At 50.8% G+C, this 19,178-nt stretch overlaps 2 gene segments (V, D, J or C); both read left to right on the top strand.

Annotated features, from left to right (window-relative positions):
- Window positions 1–19,178, top strand: part of LOC108540637 (Ig lambda chain V-III region LOI-like) — a 286,101-nt gene that overhangs the window by 70,255 nt on the left and 196,668 nt on the right.
- The window catches only part of LOC108540636 (Ig lambda chain V-I region BL2-like), a 574,188-nt gene that overhangs the window by 377,702 nt on the left and 177,308 nt on the right, over window positions 1–19,178 (top strand).

Genomic DNA, 19,178 nt, shown 5'->3' with positions numbered 1-19,178 from the left:
GCAGGCAAAAATGCAGAGAGAACCAGCAGGAGCCAGGCCAGGCCCTGCATCCAAAGCAGCCCCCAATTCCCACAGATTCTCCAGCTCTACCCTGGGGTACAGCCCCCACCTTCTGCAGGCTGAGGTGGGCTCCTCCTACGACAGGAGACATCAGTGTGTTCACTAGACACACCCCTGAAGCCTGCCTGGCCCTGATGCCCCCTCCCTCCCCACCCTAGTTAAGCTCTGCCCCGAAGCGCCCAGGTTCAGAAATCCGGACACCTGGGTCAGCTCCTGGACTTGCCCCCACTGTTTTCTGTTCTTCTGAGCCACTTAGTCTCTTTTGGCCACAGTGTTACCTGCTGCAAAGTGAGGAGGCTTATACTGAACTGAAGAAGCCCTTTTCTTCATTCAAAATTAAAAGAAAGAAAAGTAACGAATGTCATATTAATTAAAGCCTGATGAGGGGATGTCATTCAATGGGCTTCAGTGGGTTTCAGACATGGAACTTCTTGTCTTTCCTCTGCAGGGATTCCAAGAAACGAGCTCAAAAGATCTTGTTTTCTGTATGGTGGGAACAGCAGCCCCCAGCTGAGAATAAGCAGGAGAGTCCCAGTTTCATCAGGAAAACAGACCAGGTTAGTGTAGAAATTCTCCCAGCAAAAACTCTGAGAAGTGTGCAATGAAATAAACATAAACATGAAATTGATGGTGTTGACGACAGTGATGTTAGCTCACAACAAAACTGCGGTGCAAGAAACATGCAGTGATTGCACTGACTCATAGCTACTCTCATTAGGTGGGAGGTGCACCACTTTGCATCCTAAGTGCATAGAAAGCCTGGGTTCCCGTAGGATGGCACATGCATCTCTCTAAATATTGAAACCTTTGCAGAAGAGCTTCGATTAACTCACTCTAATTAGTCCTGACGGAACAAAACCACTAGAGGAGGGCATTTCAACCATGAGTCACTTTTATAGCAATTGCACCTGCCCCGCCTCCCTGCACTTCATGTGTGACCTCTCTGTGCTGGGCTGGGCAGGGCAGATTGGGTCACACCGGCACAGAATGGGGCTGGACTCTCTGGTCCTCAACTTCTGAGGCGACAGGTGCTGTGGGGTCACCTGAAAGAAGGAATCTCCTGGGCTGAGTCTCCTCCACCAGCTGGGGGCAGCAGAGCTGCAGCCAGGAGCAGTCAGGAGACAGGCTGGGGCTGCCCAGCTGGGGCAAAGAGGAAAGTCAGCCTGGGGTTCAACAGGTGTCCAAGAATCGGTCTTCAGACTGAAAGTGAAGACAGTTCATCCTATCCCCTCGGGCTGCAGTGACCATGTTCCGAGGGTCAGAGTCTTACAGTGTCACCCAAGGACACTAACAGAAGCCTGGCACAGTGAACGCCTCACCTGGGAATTGCAGCTAGAGGAGGCTGCCCATGTGGCAGCTTGGGCAGCTTCCTCAGGAAGCAGATTCCCTCGGAGACATCCGGAGGTTGAATTGGTCTAGGAGGGTGCACAGTGTGAGGTGAGGGCTCCCAGAGCCCGAGTCCTTCACCCAGGATGGTGGCCTGGGCCTCTTGCCACTCTCAGGGCCTCGTCCCTCCCTCTCCGGCAGTGTCCTGGGGAGCTGAGCTCTCTGTCCTGGGCACTTCCAGTACACCCTCCCTACCCTCCCTCTGCCTCTCCTTCCTGATCCAGGCAGACTCTGACTCAGGCGGCAGCTCCTGTGCTCAGGGGAGTCTCAGGTGGATGGGGTGAGGCATTTGGGGCCCTGGTCCTGGCATGGGGCATCCCCAGCCTCCTTGAGGTGACACTGTTCTGAGGGACAGGGCTTCTCCCCTGCCTCAGGCCACAGCTCTGACCATGGGGCTGTCCATGCTCAGTGACAAGACACTGACCAGGGACCTGGCTGGAGTAACCAGGGACCACCCACCTTCTGGAGCTCATGTGCTATGCAGAGACCATGACCCTGGAACCCCTGCAGAGACCATGGGGCCTAAAGTTAGATTGTCAGTCCAGTGTGGTTTTCTCCTGCTTTTTGCAGAGTTTACATAAAACATTGATGAGAAAAACATACATAAATAACAGACGAGCTGAGGGTGCCAATTGCTAATCTCTTGTGGCAATGAGGGGTGATGTAGAAGGAGCAGCACCATGGCTGAAATGAGACCAGAGGCCCTGTTGACTCCACAGGGGTGTGTGGTTGCTTAAATGACCCAACTATCTCTACTGAGGTGATTGGCAAGTGCCTGATGACACAGCACAGCATTTAGATGGAATGAACAAGAGGGGACTGAGTCTGAGGGACCAGCAGGAGGAAGAGGATGGGTCCCTGCTGCTAAGTCAGGTGTCATCATGATCTCTCAGCAGAGCCCAGCTCAGCCCTGCTGAGGTAGGAGGTGGGCCCAACTCCAGGCCAACCTCCTGGAAGGTCCACAGCTCTGCTGAGCCTGGCCAAGGACTGAACCCTGGTCAGGAATGATTGGGAGGGTGGTCAAGAGGTCAATTCCCAGGAAGATGACTGTGATCACGGGACTTGAAGGCTGCAGCTGATTTTCTAAGTAGACACTATGCTTCTTCTTCCTCCTGTCGCCTGTGCTGCCCCCACAGCTGGTTGGAGTGACATCTCTCCAGGAGGAGTTGCAGTGGATGTAAATTTGCATAAACACCAAACACTGACTGTCCCCAAAAGCGTGAGGGAATAAGAGAGGTCTGGCGAGCCCAGCTGTGCTGTGGGCCCAGAAGGCAGAACTCTGGGTGTCTCGCCATGGCCTGGATCCCTCTCCTGCTTCCCCTCCTCACTCTCTGCACAGGTGCTGACTCCTGGCCCTGCCTCAGACTCAGTCCACACAGATCCCAAGTTGAGCCTACCCTGAATCCTGAGCAAAGCCCAGACACAGCTTCTGGGTGGGACTCCTGGGAATGGGTCCTTTGTCTTCAAGCCCCCTCTCTTGTTCTTCCTTGCAGGCTCTGAGGCCTCCTATGAGCTGACACAGCCACCCTTGGTTTCAGTGTCCCCAGGACAGTCGGCCAGGATCACCTGCTCTGGAGATGCATTGCCAGACAATTATGCTTATTGGTACCAGCAGAAGCCAGGCCAGGCCCCTGTGCTGGTGATATATAAGGACAGTGAGAGACCCTCAGGGATCCCTGAGCGATTCTCTGGCTCCAGCTCAGGGACAACAGTCACCTTGACCATCAGTGGAGTCCAGGCAGAAGATGAGGCTGACTATTACTGTCAATCAGCAGACAGCAGTGGTATTTATCCCACAGTGTCACAAGCATATGGGGAAGTGAGACATAAACCCCTCCTCCTCTATTTCATCCTCTTCCTCCTGTCCCAGAAGACACTGTGGACAAAGCCAGGAGCAGACTTGGCCCACCAATTCACCCAAATTTGAGACCCCCAGGCTGCTGTTCCCTCCAGCCCTCCAGGCAGGCGCTGCAGAGGACTCAGTCTGGAGTGGATTTGTGCCTGGTAGGCCAGGCTGTCCTCTGTTTCTTTGCCTGGGGTTCGAGTTGTTGATGGAGGGTCTGAGTGAAAAGACAGACCCAGGGAGATATCCATGCAGGCATGTCCAGAGGGCCATGGGGAACTCTCAGGTCTCAGTTCAATGCAGTCATTGTTGTATCCTCCGGGAAAGCATTCTTCCAGTGTGCCTAAGACCTCTAGAGCCACAGAGCCTGAGATCAGGAGGAGAGAAGGTCAAATTTTTGCTGATGGATTGCTAAAGACATTTTTGAGTGGAGCCACTACAATTTACTCCTTGATTCTGGACTCATGGATCCTGATTGTGGGAGAAACAGCACCATATTGGGCACTGACGCACAGCACATGCCCCATCCTGGAAGTCATTGCCCAATCCTACACACACTTGCCACTTGCCTGGCACAGTAATGGAGTCTCCAAGCTGTCATTAATCTATTCATATATGCCACATGTCTCAGAATGTTTGGGACAGTAGTAAGAATCTTGAATGCCTGGAGAAAATGCCCATAGCCCTTTATTTGCTGTGAAATGAGTTCCTTGGTCAGAACCTCCTGTGGAATACCATCATGATGGGTGCATCATTCTGTAATCCAGAGATAACAGTTTGGCGGAAGCACTGCTGTCAATGAAAGCCAATCCTCTGTAGAGTAATTGTCAGTTCTAGTAAGAAAAAAGAGCTATTCCTGCCATGATGGAAAAGTGCAAATAAAATTAATATCAAGCAGGCCTCTGACTGTTTTCCACAGAGAAGGACATCCATCGGGATCTCTGTGTTAGTCTCTGCTGTTGGCAGATGGTCACTCAGCAGTGGCTACAGCCAGGCCAGCTCCAGTTCGTGGAAATCCACATTGATGAGCCCAAGGACAGCCTCAATCCCTGCCACCATGGGTGCTTTTTCATGAAGCCCATTGGGCAATGACAGGAGTGGTTGAGAGAGGCTTTCTGGTGTCCACAGAACAAGTCACCCTACCCACTTAATTAGCAAAATCAGTTTGTTTTCACAGAAGACTTGGTGAATATTGACATATGGAAAAGAGTTCTTATGCTTTCTGCCCGCCACAGGACGTCTACTCCTACATCTCTACCCAGATATATTTGTGATCAACATTCTCATTGTGTCTCTCTCAAGTCCCTGAACATCCTTGACCATCATCCAAGACCCCAAGTCACAGCTCATGAAATAGGAACCTCTGCCCATCTCTTTGCAGGTGACACGAACCAATTTCACTGCTTAAAATTCTGCTTTAAGGAGAATATTATTTTGCCACTGCTGTTCAGGTATCCTCAGAGGCCAGGTGGAGTACCAGCATTGTCCACACCAGTGGTGGCTGCATGTCCTGCAGAAACCTCTGTAACCCCAGCCTAAGTGCCTCCTCCTAGGCAGCTGATCTCAGGGAGCCCCTCAGGAGGCCAAGGCTGTAAGGTGAGAAGATGGCATGGTGCAGGGCTTGGATCATGTCTACTTGGCCAACTCTTCATGCAACTTACTTGGTCCTCATGACCTAGTCCCTCAAGTCACAAATATATCCCTGCCATGTGATTAAAGAGCTGCTGGAAATGGCCAGAAGACCTTCCATTAAACCATTCAATAAATTACTCTGTAAACGGCCTGCCCAAACCCTAAGTTCAGTTCTGAGTTGGGATCTTCTGGGAATGGGCCCTTCATCCTCAAGCCTCTTCTCCTCTCCTCTCCTCTCAGCCCTGTGCATCCTATATGCAGAGATAGCTGGTCTCAGTGTTTGCGGCCCTGGGACTGACAACCAGGATTACATGCTCTGGAGATAACCTCAGCATAAACATGTACTTAGGAACCAGCAGAAGCCAGGCCAGGCCATGGTGCTGGTCATCTAGTATAACAGCAACTGACCCTCAGGGACATCTGCTCAATTCTTAGGCTCCAACTCAGGAAACATGGCCACCCTAATGGAGCCCAGGTCCGGGATGAGACTGACGATTACTGCACTGCAGATAATAACAGTGGGAGCAACTGGCAGGGATTCATAGTAACACAGAGAGATAGGGACTAGCCACAGAACTGTTCCATCTCAGCCTGGCTCTCATTCTCACCTGACCTCTGAGCAACTGTAGGTCAGGCCTCAGGGTCAGGTATCCTCTCTGGTCTTAACCTGACCCCTGCAGGGCTGGTGATTCTGACTGGCTTCTCCATCCTCTCAGGGCCTGCATGTGTCCAATGAGAAGGGAGAGGACAGGGGGAAGCTGGTCAGAGCTGCAGGGAACTTTGTCAGGTTTGTGGTGTACATGAACAGTTTAGAAATCCACGCAACATTGCATGGCCCCACATGTAATCACACATCACGCAGGAGAGGAGAGAGGCATTGCAGAGGGTATAGTCCTGTGGAATTTCTCTTTTCCTTGGGTATACTAAGCTCAGTGCAAGCCCCAGGGACTGTGTGTCCTCTGGTTTCCAGATGAGTTGACCCCCATATTCTTAATGGGGTGCCTGAGGCCTAAGGAAGACTGGAGACCCAGCCCCTTTTGGCCCCAGGGCCCTTTCTGTGCCGACATTTCACAGAAACTGAAGAGGAAGCACAGACACTACCTTTGGTCCTGCCTGGGGACTGTCTTTGGGGCACACTGACCTCCCATGGTCCCCAAAGTCCCATCACCTTCTCCAGATGGGTCAGACCTGCCTGGGTGTGCCCCCAGCGCCCTGATAGTGTGGAGTTTATCTTTGGGCTCTGGGCTGCTTTCTGAGGAGCTCACTAAGAAGTCCTGGATGCCAAGCCCAGGACCTGCCCCTCTGCTGCATGCCCCGGGGCTGCAGGTGTGAAGGGAGTATTTCTTTTCTCACATGGAAGGTCTCAGCCTTTTTATTTCCTTCTAAAAAAGTACAACTAGTTTAATTGTGAAATCATGTGTATACACAAAAGTTTACAGACTATTGTCATCAGCTCATATATGTACTCTTTCTGGATGGGACAACTGTGGACACAGCCATACTAGGGTCTCTCTCTCTCTCTCTCATTATCACAAGTGAGAATACTAACAGCTCTCTCCTATGCAGATCGTACTCATGTTTCCCAGTTGCACAAGAATGTCTCTTACAGTTGTTTAATTTCCTTACCAGCCAGGACCCTTAAGTCTTAAAGGTTGATATTTGGTTGCTGTTTCTCTCTGATCCAACATTTTTCAAATGTTGTATTGCTTGGAACCCAAGGCTCATGAAACATTTTACCAAAAGTTCCACAAGAAAAGCTCAAGTTTCTGGCGCACTGTTGGACCAGATTCATTGCGTGCAGTAGGACCTTGCTCAAGGGATGAATCCATTTGATGTTTTCACCATCAAGGGGAAGGGTGTTATGACTTTTGGGCACTGGGTTGACAGACGGGAGATAGCAGCTGATGATGGCCCTACCCACCGATGTGTGTGTGTGGGCAGGACCTAGCGATGGATGTGGAAGTTAAGGGAACTGTTTATTCTGCAGATAGAATTTCCAGTACTGATTCTCCACCACCCAGCCATTAGCACTCAGCAGGTGGTCTCTAGGAAGAAGCCCTTCACTGCCAATCATGGTCATTACACAGGTGAAGGAGAGGATGACTTTTAATAGCCATCGACTCTCACAGTAAACTGAGGTAGAAACTCAGGTTCACAAAGTGTCTTTGAGGGAGCAGTATGAGGACACAGATTAATTATTTGCAGAAGGCTTTATCGAGAGCAGGAACAATATAGGGTCGGTGAGGACCTAGGGATGCCATGGTGTGGAAGGAACAAGGCCTGAACCAGGAGCAGGAAGGGGCATGGGAAAGACCACGCTGCCATGTGTGATGAGTCAGCATGTGGAAGCTATAGTAAGTGTTTTACAAAGGTTGTTGTGTAACAACCGGGCAAACAGCTGCTTCTCTATCCAGACTGATGAGCCAAAAAATGTTACTGATGCATTGCTGTCACATGTTAACATGCTGTGAAGCATGGTGACATTCAAGGAAACCTGTTCTCTTCAAACACCTACCCACCGGCACAGCAGACACCCCAGCTTTGCCAAGGGCTTTGTCTTACTCTGGAGTAAGAGCCTGGGAACAACCAGGTGGCCCCTGAAAGGGGTGCCGCGTCATCTCTGCATGGCTGAGTTAAATGGGGAGCTCCCAGAGAACTTTCCAGAAAATAGTCAACCTGTTTGTGCTGGGTGCATTGAGGGTGACCCTGGATTAATGGAAGTGACAGGAGCTTAATTTCCCTGTGGCTGCAAGATGAGCCCTGGGAGGACGGCTGAGGCAGGTTAGCCACCATCCCCGAGTGGCTTCAGCCCCAGGCAAACAGGGACAGGTGAGGTGCCTATCTGAGCCCACCTGTGTCTAACCAGTCCTAGCATCAGCAACTGAATCCTCTGGACCACGAGGGAGTGTGTGAGCTCAGCCCCTCACAGATTGCCTGAGCATAAACAGGAAATTCTTCTCCTTACACCCGGCTGCACCACACACCTGGGCACAGCTCTTCTTTACAAGGTGACATGATATCAGACACGGACTGGTCTGGGTCCCAGATCCCTCAGGTTTCCACTATCCTCTCCAATCCCCACAGAGAGCAGACTCTTCACTGCAGGGCGTTGAGCCAGCTCTTCCCCTCACAATGCCTGTTACAGGTTTATGAGTTACTCTTCTCCAATATGATGGGGATTTGCTTTCACTATATATATATTTGTATTTGTATTTTCTTGGGTAAGCTGAGCCCCTTGTACCTGGTCTTGAGTCAGGCAGGGGCCACACAAAGAAGAGGAATTCCTCCCTTAGAACCAACAGTCCAGGGATCAGGGCAGCAGGGACCTTAGCAGCAGGTTCTGAATCAACACCTAGATCCAGGAAGTCTCTGAGCTCCCAGCCCACAGTGTGGAGTGGCCACCAGGGGAAGCAGAGAATGAACTGGCAAAGCTACCTGGGGATGGGGCGGGCCTGAGTGACAGGGAGATGCTGACATGCAGCAAGAGCCAGTGACCACGACCTCACACCTGGAGGAAAAGGGTCTTTATTTTCCTAGAGGATTGTCCTTGTGTCCTTGATACTGATGTAAACATTCTAGAATCACATTTTGTCTTCAGCTCTTTTGCATGCTGACTCTCTCTGACACAGATCCAGGCACTTGACTTCTCACAACCCCCCTCCTCCACACCCAGTTGTGCTAAAACAGCATCCGCCTCATGTGCAGGGTCCTCCCTGAGGTCACAGGTGTCCCCCCTACTCCCCTTTGATCTGGGAGCCCCTGTCCTGCAGACATAGTGGCTTCTCCCTTCCTGGCTGCTCCTCCACATCCACTGTCCCTGGTCTTTCCCGACTCTCTCCTGGGGAAGCTGCCAAGTCACAGCTCTTGATTTCCTTGTGAGTCACAAAATAGTTGCTCATTAACCTTTAGTTGACTTAAGTTCTTATTCATTGATATATTTTCCCCAGAAACCGAAGACATCTTATTTATAATAAACATTCACTTCGGGGGATCTTGGAGTTTGCAGCCCCCTCTCATTCTCTCATGGAGCAAACATTTCCTTTACCTCCTCATCTGTCCCCAGTCCTGACAGCATCCTGGAGATACTGAGGCACAGCAGCTATGACCTACCTAGGAGCTCACAGCCAAGGCAGAAACTTTCAGCATCTCACGGATCTTCCAACACTCTGTGTGCACTTGGCAAATAAGGAATTTCATTGATCTCTATCACTCAGGGGCTGTGCCCTGGGGTGGAACCTGCACCTGTCCAAGGTGTGTGTTATCAGCTGTACAGTGGAGACGAAGAGGGAACCTGCATTGGGTTCTGGAAAGTGCCCTCTAAAACAGATTTAGGCCTACACCAGAAATGTCCTCTCTAACATAAAATATTTATGATCAGGACATATTTAGAGGCCTAGACCAAAATTGAATACCTCCCTCCTGAGCCAAGATAGAATGGACGAGGGGACTGGGGACCCCAGAGAATTCCCCAGTTACCAGCATGACTCTATGGTCACCTCCCAGACTAGGTCAAAACCCATCCCATAAGAAGCACTTCATATTCCCCCAGGAAATACAGACAAAGTCACCTCTGAGCTCTGCTGTAACCAAGTGAGCCCAGGAGTGAGGCTGAGCGCAGTGTGATGTGGAGATGTCGGCAGAGAATATGGAATCAATTCATATAGGAGATCCTGTCGGCAAAGGGCGGGAAGGCAAGGTCACCCCTAACCTCTTTGGGTCTCTTGGGGCTGAGCCCTTCTGGGAACCACAAGCCTCCTCCAGCAGCAGCCCCTGACTCTGCTGATTGGCATCAAGGGCCGTTCTCTCCAACAAAGGATTAAGAGAGACCTGGGAGGAGCCTGCCCAGCCTCAGATTTGAGAAGCATCATTGGAGGTGCTTCAGCCATGGCCTGGTCCCTCTTTTCCTTGGTCTCCTGACTCAATGCACAGGTGCTGCCCCAGGGTCTCACCCACCTGCCCAGCCCCAGGCCTCTAGGTTCAGCGTGGTCCTCAGTCTGTGCTCAGCAGGGCCCCGTGTGTGATGGGCAGGATGCTCATGACCCTGCTGATGGGGGAGGGGCTGGGGTGCTGAAATGCCCCCACTCTGTGCTCCTGTGCTCATGGGTGCCCTGAAAGCCCTATTATTCCAGGGGCTCACTCCAGTCCCAGCAAGTGGCAAGATATCCTTGGGTTGAGCCACTCAGTTTCAACTTTTTTCTCTCCCCTTTTCTTTCCTTGCAGGCTCTGTCATCTCCTATGAACTGACACAGTCACCCTCAGTGTCAGTGGCCCCAGGACAGATGACCAGAATCACCTGTGGGGAAAGCAACATTGGAAGTAAAAGTGCTCAATGGTACCAGCAGAAGCCAGGCCAGGCCCCTGTTTGGGTCATCTATGGGGATAGCAGGCGGCCTTCAGGGATCTGTGAGAGATTCTCTGGCTCCAACTTGGAGAACACAGCCAACCTGACCATCAACAGGGCCCAGGCTGGGGATGAGGCTATTACTGTAAGATGTGGGACATTAGTGCTCCTCATCCCACAGTGACACAGGGAGATGGAGGAGCAAGACACAGGCTGCCCTTTTCATAGGCTGTCCAGGCAGGCTCTGCAGAGGGGGCACCAAGAGTGAATTTAGGGCTGAGGTGACCAGGATATATTGAGGTTTGGGGGACTCAGTTGTGATTTGGGGAAATGGGGACTGGTTGGAATATCAGGCCAGGGTCGACATCCTTAGTTGGGCTCTGGATTTCCATAGGGGATGAAGGCTAGTCCTTGGCCTGAACATCCTGAGTCAGTTTCCAGAACTGCCCAGCTCAGGCTCCCGTGGCATCCTGCCATTCTCTTCAGGAAAACCAGTGGAGTGGATACTGTGGGATCCACTCACATTCCCTTTTCTTAGAACGCCCACCCAGCACTGCTGGTAGCTCTGGCAGCTCAGAGCTGTGCCCTCACTGAGAAGGGCTGCCAACAGAGAAAACTGTCTCCTCCAGGTTTATGCCCCTTCTCAACAGGTTTGGTTCCGTAACTGCCTGAGGTGAAGATCTCAAGACTCCCTTTCAGTATAGGAGAAACAGAAAATCCTCCGAGTTTCACAGCTCCTTATTGAGATGGTAGAAGACTCAATGTGGGTCAGGGTGTTCTTGTGCCCGGTGTTGCCTCCTTCACTTAGTTTCACACCAGCTGTGCAAGCAGATCTCCATGTCAGAGTCTGCTTCCAGGCATCCCAAAATAACACAACAGGTCATCCCCAACTTGAGCCATCAGGAACCTGAGGAGGCCACAGTATACCAGAAAGCACCAGTTTATTCCTAATGATGATTATGAGTCTGCAAATGCCCAGTGAGATCTGAGTGTTTCTTGCATTTGTATGGAATGAAAGGGGGCCTGGCACGCCAGGTGCTCTGGGGTCTGAGGGAGAGTTGGAGTCAGATCCTTCTGCAGGAATCTGGGGTCAAGAGAAGCAGCCTCACCCCAAGCAGGGACCACAGATGCACCCACAGGGTGAGCTGCAGGATGGATGCTGCCCACCTCCACCCTCCACATCCTGTGAAAAAAATCATTCTTTCCACCCCTCCTTCAGCCTATCAAAGTTGACACTTTAAAAGCCACAAGAGCCTACACTTGTCAAGGGAAAACCCACTCACATCCCCATCAGCCACACAATTTCCACATAAAGATTCTTCAAAAAATAGAAACAGTAGCCATGAAAAGGTATCTAAAATGTTACACAGATAATTGAACTCAGATCACGTATGAAAATGATACTGTTTTGATAAGTTAGGTAAATAAAATATATTATTTGAGTTCATTTATCTTCTTTCCTTTGTATTTCTAACGTGGTGACTAGACCTTGGAATTCCCGTGATGCTCACATCATATTGTGATTGGACAGTGCTGGTCTGCACCCCTTCAGGTTACAGGGCCTGAGGAGTGACCTAGTGCAGGAAGCTCCATCTCCAATCACAGGACATCAGTGTGAAGCCAGGGAGAGGTGCTGCTGCAAGAGAAATGAGAACAGGAGCGTGGACCACCAGCTTGTGCAGGGGACTGAGCCTTCACTTTAACCAAATAAGCTTATTTTCCTATCTTCAATCCTGAACAAGAGGGCTTTCTGGAGTTCTTTTAGTTTTCAGGCTTGTGCCCCTTCGAGTTTCAGGCTGTCTGGAGTCCCCGCCAGGGGACACTGAGGAAATACAGGAGTCTCACTCTGACTCTGTTGCATTTCATCTGCTGGGGCCATCCCAAACCGCTGCATACCATTTCCTTTCCTGGTGCTCAAATAGCTGCTCCATGCACTTGTCATGGTTTCATAGCTCAGTCTGGGTGGGAAGACAAGATAGTGTATGTTGTAATATTTAAATGGAACCTAAATCCTTTCATTGTTTTTGTAGTTGTTTGCTTTTTTGTTTTTTGAAAAAAAGTCTAGCTCTGTCGCCCAGGCTGCAGTGCAATGGCGTGATCTCGGCTCACTGCAATCTCTGCTTCCTTGGTTCAAGCAATTCTCCTGCCTCAGCCTCCTGAGCAGCTGGGATTCCAGGCCCCCGCCACCACGCCCAGCTAATTTTTGTATAATAGTAGAGATGGGGTTTCACCATGTTGGTCAGGCTGATCTCCAGCTCTGGACCTCAGGTGACCCACCTGCCTCAGCCTCCTAAAGTGCTGGGATTACAGGCATAAGCCACCGCACCCAGCCCAATAGTTCTTTCAATATGAAATGTTGAAAGTTTTGTCATAGGCAGTGGGAAAGGTGAAAACAGATTAAAAACATTTTAAGAAAAAGAAAACAAAATGTACATAGACTGTGTGTCTTCAGTGCTGCAGGGTTCAGAGAGGTCGGTTTTTTGGTGCCCTAAGGATGTGCCAAGATGGAGGAAAATGCCCCCCCGCAAAGTCTCTGACACTATAGGCTGCCACACTGTGTGCCTGTGCCTTGAGGAACTCCAGAGGCTCCAGCTGGACAAGGACACTGCACAGATGTGGCCCCGATGGGATCACCGGTGAGGCCTGGCCTGGTAGAGCCTGCCCTGGGCTACCCTGTGGTACCTCGCGGCACCTTTGGCCAGAGGTGCCTGGGGTGAGGGATGAGCCTGTGTCTGCATCACGGGAAAGGCTCTCACTCTGGGCCCTCCTGAAGCAGGAGCCTCGAGATGTGGGGATGCAGCATAAGAACATCATGCTCTCCTGAGCATCTCCCACCAAAGGAGCAGGCTGTGGGGCTGTCCTTAGGATGTGGGTGCCTGGTGACCAGAGTTCTAAGCTCCAGTAGGGTCTGTCACCAAGGAAGTGAACTCACTTCTTTAAGGTTCGGTATCCTTGGCTCCTTACTTCCATAAAACCTACTCAGAACTTTCTGGGCTGCTGGCTGCTCACCCTCCCCCAAGGTCAGCTCCTTACCTGTACACAGGTAAGTCCACCCAGGGCCTGCGTGTACACCAGTGTCTGATGTGCACCTGGGGCCTAGGAATCCACTTGGGGCCTGCAATCCAACAGGGGCCTAATGTGGATTAAAAGTCATTTTGATTATTCCTACAGGGAAGAAAAGGCCTTGTAGCAATAAGAAGCACAGTTTCACATCAAACATGTAAAAATGATCAAAATCTTATGGAAGAAAGGTATCAATTTTAATCACTGAAATGTTAACTTTTGATAAATATTTAAGTTTATAAGGAAAAATAAAACCATGCCACAGTCATATGGAATGCTATAGAGTTTCTTGTGTGTAGATTGAACACAGAAAGCTCCCACCTACTTATGGTCATAATTTTCTACCTTAATCTTCTTGTTCTTATGATTAATAGAAAAGATGCCATGATAATGATGGTGATGATGGTTCAAGCACACAACCAAGGTTTAGTGACAGAAACATCATGTGCTCCAGTTACAGTGCAGCTGTTCTTATTGGGGTGGGAAAATCAATCTTGTGTTCAGTATACACGGGAAACAGGAGTACATGTGGGGAGAACCACATTTCACTATACTTAGGTTTTTCACAGAAAAGCTACAGTTTATCCTTCACTCTCCATTCTGTGATCAAAAACCATGGAACAGAGAAGAGCGTTTCAACCTGAGACTCAGTTACAAGAAATGCACCTGCCCCACCTCCCTGCAACCATATATGCCACCTCTCTGTGCTGAGCCAGAAGCGTTCACATACGGCACAGACTGAGGCTGGACTCCATAGTTTTCAGCCTCCCAGGTGTCAGGTGTTCTGGGGTCACCCAGAGGATGGAAGCTCCTGGGGGGGGGGGTGTCCCTCTTCTTGACCAGCAGGGGGCAGCAGAGCTGCAGCCAGAAGAGAGTCTGTGGCTGCCCAGGAGGAGCCTAAGAGGGAGGCCAGCCCTGAAGGCTCAAGAGGTGTTTGAGGATTAGTCCTAGGTCTGGAAGTCCAGTAAAGTGCATCCTATCCCCTCGGGCTGCAGTCACCCCATCCTGAGTGCTAGATTTACATAGCGTCGCCCAACTGACAGGAGATGGGGAACATGAGGACCTTACCTGGGAAATGCAGCTGGAGACGCCTGGGCCCTGGTGTCAGCCTGGGCAGCTCCCAAAGGGTTGGATTTCCCTGGGAGATGCCCCAAGGTGGAGATGCTCTAGGAGGAGGGCACAGTGTGAGGAGATGGGGCTCCCAGGACCCAAGTCTTTCACCCAGGATGGCTGCCTGAGCCTCCTGCCACTCTCAGGGTCTTGTCCCTCTCTGTTCAGCAACATTCTGAGAAGCTGAGTCCTCAGTCCTGGGCACTTCCAGGGGCTCCCCCGTCCCTTTTCTCTCTGCCTTTCCTCCCAGCTCCAGGCATACTCTGGCTCAGGGAACAGCTCCTGTGCTCAGGGGAGTCTTAGGTTGCTGGGGTGGCACATTCAGGACCCTGGTTCCTTGATGGGGCATCCCCAGCCTCCATGAAGAGACGGTCTCCACAGGGAAGGGGATTCTCATCTGCCTCAGGCCACAGCTCTGGCCACCAGGTGGTCTTTGGCTCAGTGACAGGATACACCTCATTGCAGGGACCAGGGACCACCCACCGTACAGAGCCCACACCCTGTGCAAAGACTGTGTCCCTGGGATTCTCACAGAGACCATGGGGCTTAATGGATTTCCCATCAATATTTCATATAAATTTGTAAAAAGCACCAGAAAACCACACTGGATAGAGAACCCTGGTGCTTTTAACCAGTATACATAAGTTATTGATGTGAAAAATAAATAAACAATGGCAGAGCTGAGGGTGGCAATGGCTGGTCCACTGTGGGGAAGGGGATGGCCTAGAAATATCAACACCACGGGTGAAATGAGACCAGATGTCCTGATGACTCCACATGGGTGAGGGGTTCCTTACATGACTCAACTATTCTCACTGAAATAGTTAACAGGTGTCCTAATGACACAATCCATCATTTAGATGAAATGACCAGGATGGGACATTTCCTCCAGCCAGGAAGACTGTGGACAAATTCATGAGCAGGGCTGGCCCGGTTCACATGGATCTGAGACCCTCAGATCTGAGTTCCTCCAGCCCTCCAGGCAGACTCTGAAGAGGGGTCGTCAAGAGAGGATTTAGGACTTAGCTGACCAGGATATTTTGGGGTGTGGGGACTCAGCTGTGACTTATGGAAATGGGGTCTGGTTGAATCATCAGACTGAGGTAGACATCTCTCAGCTGCTCTCTGGATTTCCACAGGTCATGACAAGCCAGTCCTTGGCCTGAATATCCTGGATCAGTCCCCAGACATGAGCTCAGGTTCACGTCATTCTCTACAGAAAATCCAGTGGAGTGGACACGGTGGGATCTGCCCAGTTCTTTCTTCTGAGCTCAGCCACCCAGTACTATTGGGAGCTTGTGGTAGCTGAGAGTTGTGCCTTCACTGGGAAGTGCCACTCAGTGCAGAAAACTGCCTCCTCTGGGTTTATGCCCTTCCTCAGCGAGGTTAGGTTTCATGACTGCCTGAGGTCAAGATCTCAAGACTCTGCCTCAACATAGGAGGAGCTGAAAATCCTCCCAGCTCTACAGCTCCCTGTAGGAAAGACTGAGGCCTCAATGAGGGTCTGGGTCTCCTTCTACCCAGTGTTGCCTCCCTCACCTCCTTTCACATCCTCTGTGCATGCAATTCCCCATCTCAGAGTCAGCTACCAGGGAACCCAAATTAAGGTAACCAGCCATCCCCAACATGGGCCATGAGGGAACTCAGGAGGCCACTGTACACTGGAAAGCACCCGTTTATTCCTAAATTAGCATTGTGAGTACCACATGCCGAATGAGATCTGAGTGTTTCTTGCATTTGTGTGGAATGAAAAGGGAGCCTGAGTTGCCAAGTGCTCTGGGTTCTGAGGGAGAGTTGGAGTCAGATCTCCCTGCAGGGAAACCTGGGGCAGGAGGAGCAGCCTGACCCCACGCAGGGACCACAGGATGGATCCTGCCCACCTCCACCCTCCATATCCTGGGCAAAAATCATTCTTTCTATCCCTCCTTCAGCCTATCAAAGTTGACGCTTAAAAAGCCACCACAGCCCACCCTTGTCAACAAGAAACCCATTAACATCTCCATCAGCCACACAATCTCCACAAATTCTTCAAAACATAATAACAATAGCCATGCAAGGTATATGATATGTATCATAAAAAATTGTAGTTATATATTAAAATGATACTTTTTGATATGCTACATAAATAAAATACATTCTTTAAACTCATCGACTTCTCTTTGTATTTATAACACGGTGACAAGACAGTGGGATTCCCATGAGGCTCACATCATATTGTGATTGGACAGTACTGGTCTGCATGGCTTCAGGTTATGGGGCTGTGGAGTGATCCGGTGCAGGAAGCCCCCTCTCCACCCATTGGAAATCAGTGTGAACCCAGGCAGAAGCTGGTGTAAGAGAGATGAGAACCCAGGTGTGAACCGCCTACTTGTGCAGGGGACTGAGCCTTCACTTTGAGCCAAATAAGTTACCTTCAATCCTGAACAAGAGGGCTTTTGGACTTCTTTTGTTTTCAGGTTTGTGCCGCTTCAGGTATGGGGCTGTCTGGAGTCCCAGTCATGAGACACTGAGGAAATCCAGGAGTCTCACTCTTACTCTGGTGTATGTCATCTGCTGGGGCCATCCCAAACTGCTCCATACCATTTCCTTTCCTGATGCTCAAATAGCTGCTCCATGCACTTGCCATGGTTTCAGAGATGAAACTACGTGGAAAGACAGGATACTGCAGATTATGTATTTAAATGGAAGCTGAATCCATTAATATTTATTTTAATATGAAACATTAGAAGAATTTTGTCACAGGCAAAGGGGAAAGATGAAAAGAAAGTATAAGTGTTTTGAAAAAAATGTATTTATCAAATGTGTGTGTGTCTTCAGTGTCGCTGGGTTGAGAGTGGCCAGCTTTAGGTTGCCCTGAGGATGTGCTCAGATCGGGGAAAGCAAGAAAGCAGGAAACACGTGTCTCTGTGAACTAACACATAAATCACAGTAAAATGGAAATAAATCTTTCAGTAAATCAAACATTCACAATAAATATGACTCTGATGTACACAGAAAAGCCTGTTAGCAAACTTGCCCTTTGTCCTGCTGGTTCATATCCCCATGGATCACCTGTGTGTAGAGTGGACTCTGTGGTCCCTGTTTCTCAGGCTGAGAACTAGAGGCTGGGAAGGACAAGTCGCCTGCTTGTGAGAGGGAAGGGCAGGATTGGGAGCAGCAGACTTGGGCTCAGGACTGTGGCCGTGGTCGTTGCTCCCTTGTTCCCTCCACAGGGTCCCTCCCACATGTGCCCCATGTGGATGCGGGTGCACTGCCTGGGGTAGCTGATGTGCTCCAGAGATTCAATGCTGCAGCTGCTTCAGCACAAAGCGTTGGGGTAGGGACAGGATGAGGCTGCAGCTGGGGAGACCAGAGACCAACGACACCCAGCAGAGGTTTCCACAGGGTGGGCAGCCCCATTTCCTGACAGTAGAAACAGCCTGGAGGTGGGTGCCAAGCCGAGGGCACTGCAGGGTGTGCCCAGGCCTGGAGGGTCACAGAGCCACAGGCACCACACAGCAGAGACCCTGAGGGCCAGGAGCTCACTCAGGTAACAGATTTCAGCAGATCTTTCTCTCCTGAGTAAATCAGGTACAAAATAATTAAGATCCTGCCACCAGAAAAGACAAACAAGAACGTTAATCTCCTCAGCTGAGCCCTTCTGTCCCAGGAAGCAGAAGTCTCTGAGCCCAGGCCCAGGTGAGGGTGGGGTGAGGAGAGGAGCTCAGGGTGTAGATTTGCATGGAGGCCCCGCCCTCCTCTCAGGCAAAGGAGATAACACAGGGCTGGGGTAGGCCGAGGGCTGGGGTCTCAGCAGGCAGCACTCTCCAGACATCTCCACCATGGCCTGGGCTCTGCTCCTCCTCACCCTCCTCACTCAGGGCACAGGTGATGCCTCCAGGGAAGGGGCTTCAGGTGCCTCTGGGCTGATTCTTGGTCTCCTGCTCCTCAGGTTCACCTGGGCCCAGCACTGACTCACTAGAGTGTGTTTCTCCCTCTTTCCAGGATCCTGGGCTCAGTCTGCCCTGACTCAGCCTCGCTCAGTGTCCGGGTCTCCTGGACAGTCGGTCACCATCTCCTGCACTGGAACCAGCAGTGACGTTGGTGGTTATAACTATGTCTCCTGGTACCAACAGCACCCAGGCACAGCCCCAAACTCATGATTTATGGTGTCAGTAATCGGCCCTCAGGGGTCTCTGATCGCTTCTCTGGCTCCAAGTCTGGCAACACGGCCTCCCTGACCATCTCTGGGCTCCAGGCTGAGGATGAGGCTGATTATTACTGCTACTCATATGCAGGCAGCGACACTTTCCACAGTGGTCCAAGTTCATGGGGAACTGAGACCAAAACCTGCCCTGGGCTCTCAGGCTCCCTCCTTGCTCTGAAGATGCTTCCTCACCCTGTGCAAGGGGCTTCCTACAGCACGGCCTTGAGAATTCTCCTCTCTCTGCTCCTCTCCTTTCCCGCCATGAAATCCAACAGGAAACCTGCCCTGTGGTTTCTCATCCAGGACAGGGACAGCTTCCTGATGCTTGTGTGCTGTGGTCCCTGAATGTGCAACTCTTCCTAGCTCTTCAAATGTAGGGACAGTGACAAGGAGCTGCCTGATTGCTGCAGTCACTGCTTTTTTTCAGGGATGTCTTCACCCTAAATGCATCACCATCTCCCACACTGTGGGTAGAATTTTAGCCAACTGCATTCTAATGGTTATTGCCACAACCTTGATCTTAAATAACAGTGCAGCGAACATCCCTATGCAGCCTC

Source organism: Rhinopithecus bieti, unplaced genomic scaffold, assembly GCF_001698545.2.
Source record: "Rhinopithecus bieti isolate Rb0 unplaced genomic scaffold, ASM169854v2 scaffold_19723, whole genome shotgun sequence".
NCBI lineage: Eukaryota > Metazoa > Chordata > Mammalia > Primates > Cercopithecidae > Rhinopithecus > Rhinopithecus bieti.
This window is presented reverse-complemented; position numbering and strand designations above follow the sequence as displayed.